We start from the raw sequence: 19903 nt of genomic DNA on the forward strand, positions 1-19903 counted from the left end.
ATTTGGCAGGTACAGATTTTTGAGAATGCCATTTGGGATAAATTCTGCCAATGAAGTATTTCAATATGCAATGGAGCAATTTTTTTCTGGGTATCCCTGTGCTATTCTAGTAGATGATATTCTAGTAGGAGCTAATGCTGAAGCTGAGCATGACAGAAACCTTGATAAAGTTCTGGAAAGAGCTTGTCAAGTGAATATTAAGCTGAATTCTTCAGAAGTGCAAGTTCAGGTTATGAGAAGTTACTTATGTTGGTCATTTGCTTACCAGTTCAGGCTTACAACCAGACACTTCCAAACAAACAGTTATTCTTGAGATACCTGCTCCAGACAATGTTCAAGCCCTTAACCGTTCTCTTGGCATGATTAACTACCTAGACAAGTTAATTCCAGACTTCAGTAAACTAGCAGCACCACTTAGAGAGCTGACACATAAAGATGCATCTCTTTCCTGCAATGCATTGAAATTTGATCTTGGTGCAGGCATTTTTCAAGAGGGTCAACCTGTTGCCTATGCATCCAGATCTCTAACTCACACTGAAAGGCAGTATGCTCAGATCGAGAAAGAACTCTTGGCAATTGTGTTGGCCTGTTTGAAGTTCCATAATTATATTTATGGTAAACCTATCCAGATTGAAACAGACCACCAACCTCTAGTTACTATTTTGAGAAAGCCTATGCATTCAGCTTCAGCCAGATTGCAATGTATGATGCTGAGATTGCAGAAGTACAATTTCAATCTTGTCTACAGGAAAGGCAAACTTCTTTATCTTGCTGATACATTATCCAGATCACCTAGAAATACCACTGAAGAGCATGATAATGAGAACCTTGATTTTGAAGTCATGGAAGTGGGTAATTTTTCTTCCACATGTCTCACTGAGCTTAGAAATCATACAGCCTCAGATCCTGTTTTACAGAAGCTCAACCACTTTATCAGTCGAGGATGGCCATCAAAGCAATCTAGTTTACCTCAAGAAGTGCAACCTAATTTTCCTTACAGAGATGAGATTTTGCCTGATAATGGTATTGTCATGAAAGGTCCAAGAGTCATTGTTACAAAGTCTTTGCAAGAAGAGTATATCATTATCTTACATTGTCATCACCCAGGAACTGATTCTACAAAAAGGAGAGTGAGAGGACTAGTGTTTTGGCCTTCTATGTCACAAGACATTGACAGAGTACTTTTATCTTGTTCTGTGTGTAATAGTACAAAGACACATGAACAGAAGGAACCACTTCAGCTAAACTAGATTGCTGAGCTACCTTGGTCGACAGTAGCCACTGACATTTTTGAGTGGAATGGTAACATTACTTGGTGCTAGTAGACTCTTATTCCAATTGGTTTGAAATTGACCTACTTCCTAATCTAGCATCCAGTACTGTCATTACTAAGATGAAGTGTCATTTTGCAGTTCATGGTAGTCTGCACAAAGTTATGTGACAATGGTACACAGTTTATTAGCCAGCAATTCCAAAGATTCATCAAGGAGTGAGACTTTACTCATGTTACAAGTAGTCCTGAGAATCCACAGTCAAATGTTTTAGCAGAACATGCAGTTCAATGAAACAGTTACTTGAGAAGTCAAAATGAGATAATAGTGATGTTTTCCTGAATTTCTTGAATCTCAGAAATGTTCCTCATGATAAACATCTTGGTTCACCTGCCCAGAGACTTCTGTCGAGACAAACCATGACTACCTTACCAATTAGCAGTAGTTTATTGGCTCCAAGTCTAAGAATAACAGATTTGTGACAGCCAATCTGTTAAAGAAATGCCTAGTGCAGAAGTCTTATTACGATAAGTCCAGCAAACCACTCAATCCATTACACGAAGGAGAAGTAGTGAGAATGCAAAGTGCAAAGGATATGGTCGGAGTGGAGTCGTGAAAAGTATTTGCTCAGAGCCAAAATCGTACTTGTAGAATCATAAGAGGCAGAGTTTAGGCAGAATCAGAAACATTTGATGTTGGTGTCTGAGCCTGTACCACAGCACCTAGCCTGTGAAAAAGACTCTTCATCTCAGAGTGAGTTGTCCAGTGTTCCAATTCCTGAGGACATTCCAGACTATTCTGTACTTCATTTATATATAAATAAAATCTGATATTAGCTTAGAAAGCCTTTTAAAGTAAGTTGGAACCAGGCAGGGGGGACATAATGCTCACATGGCACATAAGATATGTGTTAATCATTTGGATTGCTAACACCTGCAATTCAAAATTCAGTAAACAATTTGACCATATTTTGCAGTAGTTATTTCATGTATAGGTTAAGTTGTTAAATGTTTACTGAATAGGACTGAATATTTCCCAATATAGATATTTCCAAATAGTTTAGCTGTTTGTTTTTTAGAGAAACTGGAAATTCCTTGTTGAGATCTAGTGACAGAATAAAATTAATTGTGAAGTCCTTTGTTTTATCAGAATTTAATTTATATCCATGAAGTCATCCAAATGCCTTAATTTGGTTCCAGAGGGGCTGAATTTGTTTCTCAGGGTATTCAGCTAGACTAGCAAATCATTAGCATAGAACAAAGGAAATCTCCCAGCTATATAGTTATATTCCCTTTCCCCTGAGAGTGTAATTTTAATGCAAATGGCTCCAAATAAAGGTCTAACAGCTTGGGGGATGTTGATCAGCTTTGCCTGGTACCCCATTAATGACTGGACATACACAACTCTACCTGCTAATTTGCTGTTCAGCAGTTCCTTTACTCCTATAGGTTCATATTTTCATAGGAGATTATTAGGGTAATGGTGTACTGGCTCTTACAAGCCTAACCAATATAACACAATTTTCCTCAATATATGGCCCTTAGGGGCAAGAGGATGGCATGAATTTGTGCCTGTGCATTGAGTATCTTACAGACTGCCCCTGTCCATAAGGGACAAAGGCACTATCCCAGGTCTGAATTTGTGATTATCTATCCATTGAACCAAACTGCGTTTGAAGAGGGCCAGGAAAGGAGTCTGCTTAATGTGAATAAGAAACATGTTAGAAAGAAGGGGCAATCTCTTGAGACACATATCTGTCTTGCCAGTATGTTTTGTTTTGTTTGAGGCACTGACTAAGTTTAGATCTCTAGACTGGGTGACCCTCATGCTGTTTGACTTGCAGATGTGTAGCAGTCTTCATCAGAACTGGATTTGTGAGTGCTGTATACTTCAGGCATAGGTCAATCCATAATAATCGGTAGGAGACAGAGCAAAGGGAAAGAGCTTTTTGTCTGTCTGCATAGTTCATGGCGTATGCACCCTGTATTTTCTTTGTGCAGAACCTCTGAAGTCACTCCAGTTGTTGTAAGTGCTTAGTCATGTACATGCCACATGGTGCACTGTACTTGATTGTAAGTGCTTAGTCATGCACATGACACATGGTGCACTGTACTTTATTATTAGTCTAATGAGGGCTGAGTACAGCAGGACTATAATTTCCTTGGATCTGGATGCCATACCTTTACTTATAAGCTGTGCCACATAAAAGGATTTCCTCACCACTGTGGACACATGGTGGTCAAAATTCAGGTCAATACCTAGATCTCTCACCTCTGAGTCCAATCTAAGTGGCATGCTATTGATGATGCAATTTGCAGCGGCATTTGACTTCCCAAAGGGTATGATAATGCATTTATTTTGCATTTAGTTTTAGGTCATGGTTCTAGCACCAATAATTTGTCTGACCTAGACCCTCCTCAAGGATATCTACATCATTGGGGGAATTTAATGATTACCCCCAGTTAGCAGTCATCGGCAAACTTTGTTATCCAGAGGCCTTCCAAATTTGCCTTGAATTCAGAGAAGTATATTCCAAACAGGAATGGTCTAAGTACTAAGCCCTATGGCACACCACTAGTAATTGGCCTCTTGCTGGATCTGGATTTTCCCACTTTAACCATGTGTCCTATTTGTGATCCAATTGGCTATCCATCTGGTGACATAGGGATTTATGGCTAGTTTTGTGAGTTTATTTATAATACCTGAGTATGGAATTGGATCAAATGTTTTGGCTAGTTTGAGATAGGTGGTATGTACTGTTTAACTCTCATCCATGGTCTTAGTGACTTTCTTAAAGAAATCCACCAGATTCAGTAGGCATGACCAGCCCTTAACAAAGCTGAATTGGATTGGGTCCAATGTTTGAAGGTCTCCTGTATCATTACTTATCTGGTCTATGATTATTCTTCCCATGGCCTTACATATAAGATTAGTCAAACTACTACTTAGGTCTGTAATTTTCTGGGTCAGTAGATGGTCCTACAGTATGGAGGGGGATGACTGTTGCTGTCCTCTACTTTATCAGGACAAAACCAGTATGGAGGCTGTGGTTAAACAGAGATCCTAATGGTCCTGATTTATGCTGCTTAAGAGGCAAACTGGTATATTGTCAGGGCCCCATTGAAACCATGTTTTTAGCTGTAGAGAGCACAGTGACAGCCTGTTCTTTGGTGATAATTGGCGGTGGAGTGATGGAGGGTATTTTTTTGGGAGAACTGGGGGTGATGGGGAGGTGAAATTAGAGCTGAATTTGTTAGCCAGCCAATTTGGCGTGTCTTCTGGCTGAGTATAGGTGATGCCATCTGTGGCATCACCAATATGGGCCTGTAATCAAGGAGCCTGAATCCTCACCACTGACACTGGAGAGGGATATTCACTTGGAACAAAAATGGATACACTCAGTATTTCCAGATGCAGCTCTCTTCATCAAGCAAAGTTTCCCTTAAGAGCACACAGGGAACACAGTCTGGGGGCTGGTTTCTCTCACTCTCTCCCCAGATCCCCAATAAGACTCCCCACTAGTACAGGTACAGAGTTGAGCCCTCAGCCTAGTGTCCAAGCCATGTCCTCCACTACTCTATCTGTGAAACCAGTGCTTTGTGTCCCTGCTTCCAGCAGCTGACACACACATGCTTTGAGATTTGATTTGCACGCACCCACACACACACACACACACACACACACACACACACACACACACACACACACACACACACACACACACACACACACACACACACACACACACCTACCTGGGAAAGGTTGGCACAGATTTACTAGCTATGCACCCTGCTGCCCAGACTATAGGGTAGTTACTGCCACAAAACACTATTTCTAAATTTCTAAGGTTCTTACAAGGATACCCAATTTTACTGAGTGAAATCAATATCAATACAAATGATAATGTTTAGTCAATGCAGTAAGGCTTTCAGGAGTTGCCACAGAGTCACCAAATATATATGAGTACTCTCAAAGGTTAAACCATTTTCTAAAGGACCAGCCACAATGAAAAGTTTAAATATATTTAATAATAAATAATAAAAGAACATGGAAATATGGAATATGTATTTATAATAAACACCAGAGTTTCAATCACAGGAAATATTAAAATAACACAGATGAATAGATTCACACAGATACAGAAAAATAGTATTTAACTAATCTCACTATATTTTTCAGGCTGATCTAAATACTTACTATTCCCTGGTTTTCTCAAAATGACTTTCGTTTGATTTTGACCCCTATGGATGTAGTTTTGACTAACAATTTTATACATTATGAGGGTGAGTTCTTCAGGCAGGTCCAGGGGGTTGCTATGGGTGCACGTTGTGCGCCCACTTATGCTAATATCATTTTGGATATATGGGAACAGAAGTTTGTACTCAATTCCAGGTTTAAAAAGTGCTGGAAACTATATAAGCACTACCTGGACGATATATGTCTGTTATGGATTGGTACTGAGAGGGAATTTTCTGCCTTCTTTGATTATTTATCTGGCACTACTAGCTTCCTTACCTTCACCTATAATAAAAACAAAGAGTGTTTACAATATTTAGATATTTATGTAGGGAAGGAGGAAGGTAAGTTCTTCTCAAAGGTTTATAGGAAAGATAATTATTCTAATTCTTATCTGTCCTATTCTAGTGCACACCCACATCACCACAAAAAAGGAATTATTAAAGGGCAGTATGTGAGGGCTAGTAGAATGTGCTCTAGGAATGAAGATTTTTATGAAGAATGTGAGAAGCTATATAGTATGTTCCTAGAGAGAGGTTACCCTGATGTACTAATTTCTGAAGTTGAAAAGGAAGTGGTGACTGGGAGAGTTAATAAATTCCATCCAATTTTAGGAATAGATGAACCAGTGAATTCTGGGTACCAGTTAGATGGGTTTGATGGTTCTAATAATCTGGTTTTGGATTATAATGGGGAAGCGAAATTTATTTTTAACTTAATAAAGACCGAATGGCAAAAATTTGGCGAGTTGTCGGATTTGAACCGTCTCTTTGAGCAGCCGTTGAAATGCACCTTTAGGAAGGGAAAGAACCTCAAAAATTATTTTGAATCAAAGGGTAGGGGTCAATTTCTGAAGAAGGGCAGAATTGGGACCTTTAAATGCGGTAGTTGTCCGCAATGCTCGTTTATATATGCCCGTGACTCAGTACATATACAGAGTAGGGATATTTTGGTGAGGAGTACTGAATATGCGAACTGCCATACAAGTGGAATTGTTTATCTGAGCATCTGTAAAAAATGCCAAGCTTTTTATGTGGGGAAATCCGAACGTAAATTGAAAAATCGGATTTATGAGCATAATTACAATATTAAAAATGGGTGCCCCAATAATGCTTTGGCTAGACATAAAATGAAATGCTTAGATGCAGAATTCCACTTTTTTGTATTGGAAGTGGTTAAGAAAGATATACGAGGGGGGCCATGGGAGGATACGATTGAATATAAAGAACTGCTGTGGCAGTTACAGTTGGAATCGTATACCAAACCAGGCCTTAATAATATTGTATCCTTATTACCTGTGTTGAAATTGAGGGCTGCCAAGCTTTGAGCGTTATCCTTTCTCTCTAAATTTAAATGTTGTTTTTTCCCAATTTCAATGTTATTCTTAATGTGCTTGTTTCCTTGTACCCTTACAATAATAGTTATATTTATATATTTTTTTCCTTCTTGTTTGTAAGGAAAATTAATTTATTATTGTGTGTCAATGCTCAATTTTCAATTAATTTCTATGGTTTATAGAATAAGATAGGAAGTTATAACTCTAACAGTTTATAAAATTTTTAGATTCTGAGTAACATCCCTATTTGAACACTAGAGGGAGTATGTAGATTAACAAAATGTAATAGATATAGGCAGATATTTTTTAAGCATTATAGTATGTACATTATTATTATTTTTTTCTATATGGGTGAATGATTTACAGGGTTATATGTGTTTTGTAAATGAATGGAGTGTGCTTGGTTGCTATTTAAGTAAAGGGTTGGTTTAGTTTTTAAATTTATGTGTTTTTTAAAAAAAGTTTTTTAAAAGGTTTGTTTTAAGTATGAGTTAGCAATTGGTTATTAGTTGATGAATTACAAATGTGTTGTATTAATTAGTTAATTGATATTAATTGAATGTATTTATAAGGCAGGGTAAAATGGATGAATTGTATTGCATCTGAAGAAGTGTCTGAAACGAAAACGCAGGTGTGGAGACATAGCGTTTGTGCCTTGGAGTGTATTGGATTTTCGTGTTTGTTCCAGCCGTTTTGTGGTAATTAAAGATACTTTTAACCAGCAAGGACTTGTTGCCTTCCTCCTCTGGTGCTTTTGTTACTAGAACATGGAAATATGGAATATGTATTTATAATAAACACCAGAGTTTCAATCACAGGAAATATTAAAATAACACAGATGAATAGATTCACACAGATACAGAAAAATAGTATTTAACTAATCTCACTATATTTTTCAGGCTGATCTAAATACTTACTATTCCCTGGTTCACTTACTAGAGCAAGGCAAGATGAAGTTGGTGAGGGTCCTTCTTTGTCAGGTTCCAAAAACAAAGTGATCTGAGACTTCAGTCTCACCTGGTATAAAAATATCATTTAGTGATGGTTTACTGACTGACATCACATACATCTGGTCATCTGACTTCTGGTTCCTATTATAACCCCTTGACTAGAAGCTGCCAGGATTTAGCACGTGTGTGTTACAATACATAGCTCAAGCTTTGCTAAAGTTTATTGCAGCATCTGGAAGCTGTAAAACAAATTTAACCCTTCTGTTCTTCCTACAGAGACTAACAAACCATGCTTCTTACAGACATTACGTCTCTGGCTTTATTCAAAACTGTGAGATAACATATTTATGGTCTAGGCCCAGTAATTTAATTTTAGAATATTTTTCAAAGTCAGGTGGATTGAGATTTACCTCTTCTCTTCCAGTATCCTCTGTTAAAACATATACATTTAATCAGTTACAATATGTGTATATTTTTCCTCTGTCCAGCAGGACACACTGTTGGTACATTTTTAACACAAACAGTTTTACAAATACAGTTTCAACATAAGCATCTGTACAAATCAGTTTGATATGCAAATGACATATAATTCTTTGCAAAATTCCAGCTAGCTGGGCTGGCATATGTTACACATTCACTGCCCTACTTCTGCTGTCATATCTGACAATACCTCACATTATCACACCATCTACAACTAATTCCACACATTGTAGGGTATTGCCCTTAAGACTGTGGATGTAACTGAAACATGCCTTATGGTTATTCTCAGCTTTGGAGATTATTTCTACCTCAAAGTCTGCTATCAGAGACTTGACTAATAGCCTGATTCACTTGTTTAGACTAATGAGGGACTTAGTTCTCTGTTGTGCACATTCCCTTTTACTTCTCAACTGGATTTTCTTTCTTTTGTTGTACGACCTATTAATACTAGAAGTCCACTATTGTTTTTGTGGTTTGACCTGCTTTTATTTTGGGCTGGTACTTCTGCTATGCATTGTTTATATGGTCATAAAGGGCTTTTGTGCATGCCTCTGCATAGGTTTCTGTGTTTTCTGGATTTGGGGGAGCTTAAAACCTAGCTATGGCATCCCTTAATATGAGGTAATTTACATTAGAGAAGTTCTTAAAGTTTTTGGGGTTAGGTGAGGGGACTAGTATTACCTTTATTTCAAGGGATACCACTTTGTGATCTGATCTTACTAGTGAGGATATAACACTAAGGGCATGTAGCACTCTCCCATATTTGTGAGTACCAAATCTAGGATATTTGTTCCCCTAGTGGGAGTGCAGACAAACTGCTCCAGGGCATTTGAATTTACAAAGTAAAGAAATCTTTGGGCCTGCATGTTAGTGGCTGTGTATAACTCCCAATTAATGGAGGGGTAATTAAAATCACCCATGAGTATGGCATTGGGCTGGATGGTGAGTGATTCTAGTAACTTCAGGTATGATGTATGGGTTTCCTGGTTCATAGTGGGAGACCTGTAATTAGCAAGAATATGGTAATGGATTTTTCTCATGTTTAATTGGACATGGAGTAGTTCAAGCACATCATATTGTTTGACCAGCCTTCATGTGCACTTATCCTATATGTAGATATATACACCTCCATCTTTAGCTCTTTCATGTTCAGTGGGTGGTCAGAATGTATGAAAGACATTATAGTCTTGCACTGCTGGAGAGTTTTCTGTGGCTTTGAACCATGTTTCAGTAACTGCATAGACATTGGCATTCTCCAGGGTGAGGAGAGCTTCCAGGGAGTGCAGTTTCTTGTTGAAGCTCCTAGAAATAACCATTAACACCTTTAGCTTGCCCTGAGTAGCTTTTGTTGTGTTGGAAGGTTTGTCTGTTTGGCAATGCCTAAAAGGCACTATAGGGGTGGATAATGTTTTGGCCAATATCAGAAAGCCTAGAGGTGTTAGGTGAAGACCATCCCTGGCAAAGCAGCGTGGCCTATCGACCATGTCCTCCCAGGCTGACAAGTACTGTACCCCTGTGGAATGACACCTGTAGCTAAGCCAATTGTTAAAGTCAATCATTTTCTGCTGGTATTGTGGCATCATCTTTGGAAACAGCAGAATGCTGCTCAGTGATAGGCTCATACCTGTCTGTGGCACATATTCTGAGAGCTCAGTCATGTCTCTCTATATATATATTCCAAGGAGGTACATCTCAGGTTATTCACCCCTGCATGGACTATGACTGACTCATACTGGTATTTAGGGCTAAATGATTAAAGTGCTTGTGTGATCTGGTGAATCCTGGCCCCTGACAGGCAACAAACTGTAACCTTCCCTTATCCAGCCTGGGAAGAGGGACATCAGTGTATCTCATATGGAGTCTCATATGACTAGAATGTTGGTTTGTTGAGGGTTTCGCTTTATGGGCTTAGTAGGTGAGGCACAATGAGATGTGACTTTATGTGTTGTGATGGGAATTTTCTCGTTTGTGTATATGTGGAGTTTTTGAGGACTACACCCGAGAGGCCTTTGAGGTTTGTGTATGTTACATGTGAGCGCTTCCGCATGCGTGGGGTAATGTGTGTGGTCCTTTGTGGGTGTGGTGACTGATGTTTGTGAGTCTTCAGACTAAGTTGTACAGCTAGTCTGAGAGAGTAAATTTCAAACAGATTAAGTGCTCGAATACGCTCCACTATGACACTAAGCAATCAAGCATTTCTAAAAAAAATAACTGATTAGTAACCCCAATGACATGAAACTACTTACTTCACTACTTATATGATTTAAAGAAGTACTTGTACATAAGTGAGTTATATGCATTGATATTGTGAGAAAACTAAAGTGTACAAAAGCCTTACCCCTACTACTTTTTTACACATTTTACTTTTTGATTTCAGTTTGAGATCATTCCAAGTCTGAGAAAGAGTATCTTTTAAAATATACAATAAATATGCAATAAATGTTTGACTGTTTCTATTGATGTGATGATCTTTGAGCCGGTGTAAATTATTACAATTTGAGTGTTACTACAACAACTTACATGTATCAGAATTAATCTTTAGGTGTTCATAATGGCAACATACATGGAACTTTAGCCACTCTGGTGGCATACAAGGATAAAGTCCTGACCATGGACCAGCTGAAGCGAACTCGATTAGTGGCTCGGCGACTGACAAAGTGACAGGGAATGGAAGGAGTGCCCATCCCACGTGGGAGGATGCTCACTGATATGCTTCCTAAGTGGTCTGAAGAGGAGAGTTTCCCTAAGACACAAACAATGAGCATGGTGCATGGGGAAAGGGAAGAGGGTAGGTCATAACCCCCCCACCCAGATGGAAGCACAGATGAGCCAAGCCTCCGGGATACCATTGGGATCCATGACTGTCCCCAATAAAAATGGAATAAGCCCCAGGGGGAGGTTGGAAAGTAGCTGGTAGAGCTGGTGTGGTCATTGGGTGCAGGGGTCAGACCAGTAACATTGAGGTCAGAGGTGAAGAAAAAAAAACATATATGGAAACTCTCTATATTGATAGCATACATGAATATTTTACTAATGGTTTAATGACACCATTATAAGGGATATTCTGGAGATGAGCTGCATTCTGCCCTTCTAGGAAGAAATTTATTTATTTATTATTTATTTTACATTTGTTTATTTTACATTTGTTTACCGGGATAGTCCGGCTGGATACATGTCCATTTTCAGCGGAGGGCCAGGCAGGAAAGCTCCACGTAGACAAACTTACATAGATTACACAGAAGTTAGCAAACAATTATAAAAACAAAGTGATTATATAAAATGGCTTAGTAGTGTTCTCTAGATCATATCCTCTGAGTCACTGAGTAATCATGATATAACTTGGCAGCCTGGCACATTGAAATGGCCAATTGCTTAATGTTTCCAAAGATGACCAATTGATCAAAGTTGTAGAACTGCTCTTTCATGATGTCTTTGAAACATAGTAAAATTGTATCACTTGCACTTTATGATAATATTCACTCCTTAAATTTGTAAGAAAGTACTGTCAGACTAAAACCAACCAGCACTGTAATTACAAACTGATACTGGCAAACTAATTAAGCTGGATGAAGAGTGCATTTGACAATGATAAGCAGGTTCAAAATAGAAAACACACCAAACAAGCCTGTATATGAACTCCGTTTATTGCAGTAAAAACACAGTAAGATTAAACGCTTTCGTCTTTCACATAGAAGACTACACCAGGGATTTTACTGCAATAAACTGAGTTTGTATACAGGCTTGTATGGTGCATTTTCTATTTTGTTCCTGGTCTTCTGTTATTCGCACTGCACCAGATATTTGGATTTTAACAATAAGCAGGTTGCCACTGAAGACATGCATGGCTAGTCAGAAACTAGTCAGCAATAAATTATCATGAGATCAGCTTCTGCTACATTGTCCCTGTTTGCTATTCAATATCAGTAAAATGGATTACAAGTTTTGTGCACTAGCTATAGGTCATATAATCTTTGATACACAGAAAATTCAGATGGTTAATACACCTTGGAGAAGGTGATGCTTATACAGAACTTATTCACAGAAATTGGTCATTTCACTGTACTTGGAAGTGTGCTTTAAGGTGGGATACAGCTCCTTGGCTGGGTTGTACTTGCAGTGCTTTACAGCTCTTAGGCCTTCAAATGCAGCTGGTATGTCCTTAGAGCCAAGACAGTCCATCTAATGTCTGTGAAGGAACAAAGACTACAGTCATTAGCAAGAAATCCCTTTAAATAAATAAGTACTATCTTAGATCATCTAAGAAGCAAAATCAGTACAACTGTGGGGTTCAGCGAGTATAGCGACAGCAAGAGAATTTAGCTTGCATAATTTAGGATGTATGCAGATCCATCTTTAATCCGCTACCTAACATCTGTATCTTGTGGGTAGTGAAAATTTTAGGGCTATAACAGAAGAAATGTTTACTTGTATCGAGCTAATCTAGCCTGGTGGAGGGAAACTTCTGCTGACCAATCACAGTGATGAGCTCAGGCTGAGACTGTGGCATACAGTGGATATAAAAAGTGTACACACCCCAATTAAAATGCCAGGTTTTTGTGATATAAAAAAATGAAACCACAATAAATCATTTCAAAACTTTTCCCACCTTTACTGTGACCTATAATCTGTACAATGTGATTGAAAAACAAACAAATCTGTTAGGGAAAAAATATAAAAAATAAAAGACGTGCAATAAGCTGGTTGCATAAGTGTGCATACCCTTAAACTAATACTTTGTTGAAACACCTTTTGATTTAATTACAGAATTCAGTCTTCTTGGGTACACACCTGCCATCAATTAAAGAGACTCTGATTAAACCCAAATAAAGTTCAGTTGTCCTAGTAGGATTTTCCTGACATTTACTCAGTTGCCTGCTAAGGCAAAAGCCATGGTTTGCAGAGAGCTTACAAAGCATTAAAGGGATCTCATTGTTGAAAATTTCTACAGCATTGGATATACTGTTGAACACAGTGAAGACAGTCATCACAAAGTGGAGAAAATATGGGACAACAGTGACGTTGCAAAGAACTGGACATCCCTCCAAAATTGATGAAAAGACAAGATGAAAACTGGTTAGGGAGGCTGCTAAGGGATGCACTGAAGGAGCTGCAGGAATTTCTGGCAAGTACTGATTGTGTACTACATGTGTCAACAATCTCCCGTATTCTCCATATGTCTGGACTAGGGGTAGGGTTGCAAGCCTGAAGTCTTTTCTTACACAGAAAAACATCCAGGCCAGGCTACAATTTGCAAAACAATACATTGTCTCCCAAAAGCATGTGGGAAAATGTATTATGGTCTGATGAGACCAAGGTTGAACTTTTTGGCCACAATTCCAAAAGGTATGTTTGGCGCAAAAACAACAGTTCGCATCACCAAAAGAACACTGTCCCCACAGTGAAGCACGGTGGTGGCAGTATTATGCTTTGGGGTTGCTTTTCTTCAACTGGAACTGGGGCTTTTCTCAAGGTGGAGGGAATTATGAACAGTTCCAAATACCAGTCACTTTTGGCCCATATCCTTCAGGTGTCTGCTAGAAAGCTAAAGATGAAGAGGAAATTCACCTTTCAGCATGACAATGACCCTAAGCATATATCTAAATCAACAAAAGAATGGCTTCACCAGAAGAAAATTAAAGTTTTGGAATGGCCCAGCCAGAGCCTAGACCTAAATCCAAAAGAAAATCTGTGGGGTGACTTGAAGACGGCTGTGCACAAGATATGCCCTTGCAATCTGACAGATTTGGAGGGTTTTTGCAAGGAAGAGTGGGCAAATATTGCCAAGTCAAGATGTGCCATGCTGATTGACTCCTACCCAAGAAGACTGAATGCTGTAATTAAATCAAAAGATGCTTCAACAAAGTATTAGTTTAAGGATGTGCACACCCATGCAACCAACTTGTTGTATGTTTTTTATTTTTTTCTATTTCTCCTAACAGATTTGTTAGTTTTTCAATTGAATTGTACAGGTTGTAGGTCATATTAAAGGTAGGAAAGTTTTGAAATTATTTATTGTGGTCTCTTTTTTTATATCACAAAAACCTGGCAATTTAACAGGAGTGTGTACACTTTTTATATCCACTGTAATCATATACAGTGCAGCACAGTGTTCATTATTATAGATTTACATGGCACAGTTTACATTTCTCAGGTAGAGATATAGGTAGCTACAGGAATATACAGGCACAGATAAAACAATCATATTTATTTTGCATATCCTGTGTAGCTGGTTGGAGCCATTTACAAGGAATTACTAATCTTTGTGAAATGCATAAAGTATGTGGAAATTGCAAAACTGTCACTGTATGGCACATTTCATAATCATTGGATCATATCATACCAGTTTTTGGGAAGCAGTGAATGACAGCTGTTACTAGAGCAATTACAAATCAACTAAACTGTATGATGAAAACAATCACAAGTTCACTAATAGTAACAAAAAGGTACATTCCAGTTATTTAATGTGACTGTTTTATTCTGAAAAATAATGCCTATGGCAGTCGGGTAGTCATGGTAACACAATGCTTTCACTTTTGACATGATTGTTATGCCAAGTTTGTAAGAGTTGTAATCAACTCTTTGGCAAGTTCTTACATCTACCCTGATGATACAGTTATATGACAAATTTTCCAGAAACTCTGCTAATTTGAGTTTCTACTAGCATGCATGCCTTGCTTAAAGAAGCTTTAACCAGGGTTTTCTTCAAAGCTCATGCTGAATTTCAGTAACGACATTTCATATGGTGATATTGTGATAATTAATTAAACATTCAATAACATAGTTCAAAAAAACGACAGCAGTACATTACCATATGAAACTAGAAAACACACTTTTAACTGTATAAAAGCAGAAAGGAATAACAGCAAGGCATACTTTCTGTCAAAAGCAGAGAGAAAGAAAGTGGTTCACATCTTGCTAGGAAAAAAAAGTACTTTATTCCAGACTCACCTACTCTCCAAATCCCAAATTCCTGTATCTGGCAATTTGACAGTTACTTAAAAAAGTAACCCTCTGAGCAATCCACAGAAAAACAGTATGAACCCCCCACCCCCGCAAAGTCTCCAGTCTTCCTTCCAGCAAGTTAGTAAGTATACTTGACTGTTTAAAATGTAAACTGGTCCCAAAGTAAATAATAGAAGGAGCTTCTTTGTTCATTCATGGAAAAAGAAGGCTGTCTGTTCATATTTTCTACCAGCAGAAAGTTTGTATGTTTGTTTGTTTAGTCATAGCTGGTGGTACTATTTGACAGGGAATCAAGAAAGTAATTTGGTGTCATGGCAGAAATAATGTTGAATCCCCAAATAACTTCACATAGGTGACACTGATTCACTGATACAAAGTTAATGTGCTCCCCCAACACACACACACACACACACACACACACACACACACACATATCTATATATATATATATATATATATATATATATATATATAAACATACATCTGTGTTTGTATGTATAGATACATAAATAAATAAATAAATACATATATGTGTGTGTGTGTGTGTGTGTGTGTGTATATATATATATTTATAGAAAGAGAGATACACACACACACACACACACACCACTGACACTGATAACAGAATTAGAATGGAAACAAAGCATACGCCAGATCTACCAGGAAATAACAATAAAATACATATGTGAGTGTTTATGTGTGTGTGTGTGTGTGTGTGTGTGTGTGTGTGTGTGTGTGTGTGTCTACCAACTAAAGTTTAGTGTAAACTTCAGTAGATCAATAAGGATAACATCGACTGCAAAAAGTTGAAAAATAAAAAAAAAAACACCAAAATCCTAACACACATGCTCCAAGAAACAACTTTAGACCATGCAAAGCAAAACTTCTGTTTTTTTTTTTTCCAGGGAGACAAGCCCTCCTGCACCGCCAATGTCCTCCACTGCTTAAATATTCTAACTCCATGACTGCACAATACCTGGGGAAGGGTATATTCCCCAACCCCGGTATTGTAGCGATCTTCTAAAGCTGTCAACTGTGTGCTTTGTTGACCAAAGTGTTGACAAAATGACGTGGACCTTAACCACAGTTAATAAAAACAAGAGAGAGAGGGAGAGAGAGACAGAAACTGTTTTATGTAGGGTTGTTTGGGATAAACCAAGCAGTCCCTAAATAATATCTATTTATTGCTTTTCCCATGGGACCTACCATAGTAGCTCCTCCTCCTGCTCCAAATCTATTATTCTGTGGGAGTGGGAGCAAGGAATTCTTGGGCTATGCAAGAGCCATTAAGCTAATTTTTTTTCCTGCCTGGAAAGCCATATTGGCACATTTCTTCTCTAACAGTGATAGGTGGTAGGGCATGGGCCAGCTTGCTGGTCCTGCTAGGTGGCATACTATCTACACAGGCAGAGTATCCCTTCCCCTTTGGCAGCAGTCTGAGAGCTACTTTGTGATGCCTTCCAAGGGAAATGTGTCTCTGCATGCACAATCCACTTGAGTTGTGTATCTAGACCATGACAGTAAGAGCTTCCTAGGTCTTCCCTCCACAAGCGTAACACCTATCATTCTTACTAGGTGTTACTCACATGGATGAGCAAGTACCTCCTCCCTCTCTCTCTACCTCTCCCCAGGAAAGATGAGCTGGGATGGACAGTCCCTCCATTCCTTCTCCTCTGGGAGATCCCACAGGCACCTGAGACGCTAATCGATATTATGTTGCTTGTGATGTAGCCAGGCCTTTATCACTCTGCACTATGGCACTGGCTCAAAAGCCACATTTATTGACAAATAATGAAATGCAAAAAATGGATTGCCATTAGACAAGTCAGTTTGCAATTGTAGCTTAAAAAATCCCATTTTAAACTGTTCTTTTTCACAGCACAGCACCATTTTACATTTAATGCAGTGATCCTTTATAAGCAGGACCCAGGCAGTGTGGCTGGCACAAACAGAACAGTACCTGCAGAGACCTATAGACAGCAAAGTAGTTCACTTGCCAGTTTCAGTAGCAGGGAATAACAAAACAGCTTCACCCTGAAATCCAGCTGTGGGGAACAGAAAAACAGTTCGCCTTTTACACAGGCAGTAATAAATCCATTTAGTTTCTCTTCTCAAGAGTCACGTTCCTCCCCTTATAGACATACCCTATGGATTTCCTTCCTCCTTCATTCTAATGTACATATGTGCAGGTAAGGTCCTCTCCCAACACTTCTCAGGCCAAAACATCACAAATATGCACTAAGAAACTGTGCTTTAAAAATCTCTATATGCACACGTCCCTCATTACTTTTAATATCTGTACTTGTTTCTAGGTACGGCTGGCCATTTGCATAAGTGAACTAGGCATCTGCCGTGGGTACTGCTCATCTAGGGATACTGATCTGCCCTTTATTCATTTATTCATTTGTTTTTTTTTCCTATGTAAAAGAATGAGCCCATTCCTTTATTAAAAAAATAAATCAAACAATAAATAAAGTGCAGAAATGTGACTCCAACAGACTGGAGTCCTAAGTGGGAGGTGCTACCCTTCTATTGCTTGCTGTCATTGCATGGAATACAAAGCCCTCAGACACTGAATGTATAACAGGAGTGAGAAGCAGCAGTAGCACTCAGGGAAGCTATGAGGTCATTTTTTTAATCCTGGCAGGCACCCAAATATGACTTTACATTTGTATGGTTAAATGAGTAGTTGCTGACAGTCTTCTCAAACGGGTCTGTGCTTTTCTGAAAATCTCTGATAGCACTTCATATTTTTGCCCTCTCATAAAAATGTTGACATTTTCCTGCTAAATCAATGAGGATTACATTCAATCAGTAATAAAAAACACTAGCTTTTTGTAGTTATTATTCCAAAAATGCATATTGATGCAAAGCCTGCTCTGTTAACTTTCACATTATGTTTTTTTACAATTCCTCATGAAAGTATTGCAGGATTAATGTGATTTGTGTGAACCAACATAGAACACTTTCATGTGTGGCTACTGTTTCTTTTGAACAAAGTAAAGCTGTGCCACCACAGTGGAGGTTAAAAGCCAGTTTAATAGACTCAAACAGTAAAATCTATAAAAAATCTATAAAAACTATAAAACTCAGAGTAAAACTAAAAATAAATACAACTGGATAAGCACTTTCGGCAGTTGCCTTCTTCAGAACTGTTAATCTCACAGTCATCTTAGAGAAGTCTCCATCCCTTGGGCAAAGGCTTTAAAGGGACCATCCCATTCAAACCAGGCAACTTGTCCGTAATCCATCCAGTCTCAATAATTTCTGTTCTGTTGAATAAAACTCCTCCTCTCAAACTTTCTTCAGTTATTTACAAGGCCATGACAAAAAAACTTGTGATCAGGGTATTTGGCAATATATTGACACAGTGCACTAGTTTTGTTGTGTAATCTGATACCACTCAAGTGACACAGAATTAGTTCCTTAAAGGGTCTGTTGGTCTTACCAACATAAAATCCATTACACAGACAGCAGGTGGCAACATATATAACCTTTTAGTGTTACAATCCACAAACATTCTGATCTTGTATGTTTTGAAGGTATTCAGATGCTTGAATAGATTGCAGGAATTTATAGAGCTGCAAACTCTGCATTTTCTACAGGGAAATGTACCAAATCTTGAAGTAGTTGGTTTAACTCCAGATCCATGTTTATCATGGCAAAATAACCTTTTTAAGTTCTTCTTATTTTTAAAGCAGAATCTAGGCATCACCCCCCCCCCCCAATTTCTACAGAAGTTATTTCACTGTTTTCAGTCAAGCATCCAATTACCTTGAAAACATACAGAATCCGAGTGTATGCAGATTGTAACACTAACAATGTTATGTATGTTGCCACCTGCTGTCTGTGTAATGGATTTTATGTTGGCAAGACCAACAGACCCTTTAAGGAACGAATTCTGCGTTACTTGAGTGACATCAGATTATGCAACAAAACTAGTGCTCTGTCTCAACATATTGCCAAATACCCTGATCACAAGTTTTTTTTCATGGCCTTGGAAGCAATTGAAGGCAGCTTGAGAGGAGGAGATTTATTCAACAGAACAGATATTATTGAGACTGGATGGATTGCTGACTTACAGGCTGACGAGTTGCCTGGCTTGAATGGGATGGTCCCTTTAAAGCCTTTGCTCAAGGGGTGGAGACTTCTGAGATGACTGTGAGATTGACAGAGCATTACTTTTTAAAACCAGGAAGTTCTGCTAACAAAACAGGATCTGAAGAAGGCAATTGCTGAAAATGGTTATCCACTTGTATTTATTTTTAGTTTTACTCTGAGTATCATAGTTTTTATAGATATTTTATAGATTTTATTGTTTTACTCTATTAAATTAGCTTTTAACTTCCACCATGGTGGCACAGCTTTACTTTGTTCACACACAATAGTTTATATTGGGAAAAGCTGCCTTTAGCACTCCAAGGTGCATTTTACTTTGTTTGCCTTTGATTTTTATCCCACCAGGCCACACATGGCTGAGGGAAGAAACATTGAATTGGATTACCGACTGGAAAATGAACCAATAGTTAAATCTCCTGTTTCAATGAATATGAGCAGAAAGGTACATTATACGTTGACTAACCAGGCTAATCCCTTACTTACTTATTTGCTGTCATTAGACCACTGATTTACAGTAGTCTCTCATATATCATAGTTGGAGTAGTGTT

This window comes from Protopterus annectens, chromosome 3.part0 (genome assembly GCF_019279795.1).
Source record: "Protopterus annectens isolate FY-2018-M chromosome 3.part0, PAN1.0, whole genome shotgun sequence".
Lineage (NCBI taxonomy): Eukaryota > Metazoa > Chordata > Ceratodontiformes > Protopteridae > Protopterus > Protopterus annectens.